Below are 2,317 nucleotides of genomic sequence, written 5' to 3' on the forward strand. Positions count from 1 at the left end.
AAATATTTTTGAGGAAGGTTGCCACCTATTTGAAAATTTATCTCAGTAAAATTGATAAAATAAATGAAATATTGCAATGTGGGTACAAAACTAAAGAGTTTAAAGAAGGCTCACAGCCGAAAATATTTTTGAGGAGGGTTGTTACCTATTTGAAAATCTCACTAAATTTAATTGATAAAATAAATGACTTATTACAATATAGGTATCAAACTAAAGAGGTTTAAAAAAGATGACTGCTGGAAATATTTTTGAGGAAGGTTGCCACCTATTTGAAAATTTCTCTCAGTAAAATTGATAGAATAAATGAAATATTGCAATATGGGTATAAAACTAAAGAGTTTAAAGAAGGCTCACAGCCGAAAATATTTTTGAGGAGGGTTGTTACCTATTTGAAAATCTAACTAAGTTTAATTGATAAAATAAATGGCTTATTACAATATAGGTATCAAATTAAAGAGATTTAAAAAATATGACTGCTGGAAATATTTTTGAGGAAGTTTGCCACCTATTTGATAATTTAAACTCATTCAAATTGATAAAATAAATGAATTATTGCAATGTGGGTATTAAACTTTAGAGCTTTAAGAAAGCTTACTGCCGAAAATATTTTTGAGGAGCGTTGTTACCTGTTTTAAAATCTAACTAAATTTAATTGATAAAATAAATTACTTAATACAATATAGGTATCAAATTAAAGAGGATTAAAAAGAATGACTGCTGGAAATATTTTTGAGGAAGGTTGCCACCTATTTGAAAATTTATCTCAGTCAAATTGATAAAATAAATGAAATAATGCAATGTGGGTTTTAAACTTTAGAGCTTTAAGAAAGCTTACTGCCGAAAATATTTTTGAGGAGGGTTGTTACCTGTTTTAAAATCTAACTAAATTTAATTGATAAAATAAATGACTTATTACAATATAGGTATCAAATTAAAGAGGTTTAAACAATATGACTGCTGGAAATATTTTTGAGGAAGGTTGCCACCTATTTGAAAATTTATCTCAGTCAAATTGATAAAATAAATGCAATATTGCAATGTGGGTATAAAACTAAAGAGTTTAAAAAAGGCTCACAGCCGAAAATATTTTTGAGGAGAGTTGTTACCTATTGGAAAATCTAACTAAATTTAATTGATAAAATAAATGACTTATTACAATACAGGTATCAAATTAAAGAGATTTAAAAAAGATGACTGCTGGAAATATTTTTCAGGAAGTTTGCCACCTATTTGATAATCTAAACTCATTCAAATTGATAAAATAAATGAATTATTGCAATGTGGGTATTAAACTTTAGAGCTTTAATAAAGCTTACAACCGAAAATATTTTTGAGGAGGGTTGTTACCTGTTTTAAAATCTAACTAAATTTAATTGATAAAAAATGACTTATTACAATATAGGTATCAAATTAAAGAGGTTTAAAAAAGATGACTGCTGGAAATATTTTTGAGGAAGGTTGCTACCTATTTGAAAATTTATCTCAGTCAAATTGATAAAATAAATGAAATATTGCCATGTGGGTATAAAACTAAAGAGTGTTAAGAAGGCTCACAGCCGAAAATATTTTTGAGGAGGGTTGTTACCTATTTGAAAATCTAACTAAATTTAATTGATAAAATAAATGACTTATTACAATATAGGTATCAAATTAAAGAGGTTTAAAAAAGATGCCTGCTGGAAATATTTTTGAGGAAGGTTGCCATCTATTTGAAAATTTTAGCTCAGTCAAATTGTTAAAAGAAATGAAATATTGCAATGTGGGTATTAAACTTTAGATCTTTAAGAATGCTTACAGCCGAATATATTTTTGAGGAGGGTTGTTCCCTGTTTGAAAATGTAACTTAATTTAATTGATAAAATAAATGGCTTATTACAATATAGGAATCAAATTAAAGAGGTTTAAAAAACATGACTGTTGGAAATATTTTTGAGGGGGTTGCCACCTGTTTGAGAATTTAGCTCAATTAAATTGATAAAATAAATGAAATGTTACAATATGGGTACCAAACGAAAGGTATTTGGGAAATCGTGATTTGCAAATATTCTAAATAGGATTGTGCAATATGTAAAATTAACTGAAAATATTGAAATTAACTGAAGTATTATAACTGGTTCGAAACGGAAAGTGAACGGGGGAAGCTTTACTAGAGAGTTTTTTTAAGTTTCCACTTATCCAAATCCGGACAGTCTAAAAAAAGAGAGAATTTACGAGATCTTATCAAACAAAGTTGGTATACAAATTACGCAATGAAAAAAAAAATATGAATAAAAAGTTACGGATACAAATGAAGAAATGATAAAAAGCGAAACGAAAA

Source organism: Rhagoletis pomonella, unplaced genomic scaffold, assembly GCF_013731165.1.
Source record: "Rhagoletis pomonella isolate Grant_MI unplaced genomic scaffold, Rhpom_1.0 Rhpom_scaffold_00031, whole genome shotgun sequence".
In the NCBI taxonomy this organism is placed as follows: domain Eukaryota; kingdom Metazoa; phylum Arthropoda; class Insecta; order Diptera; family Tephritidae; genus Rhagoletis; species Rhagoletis pomonella.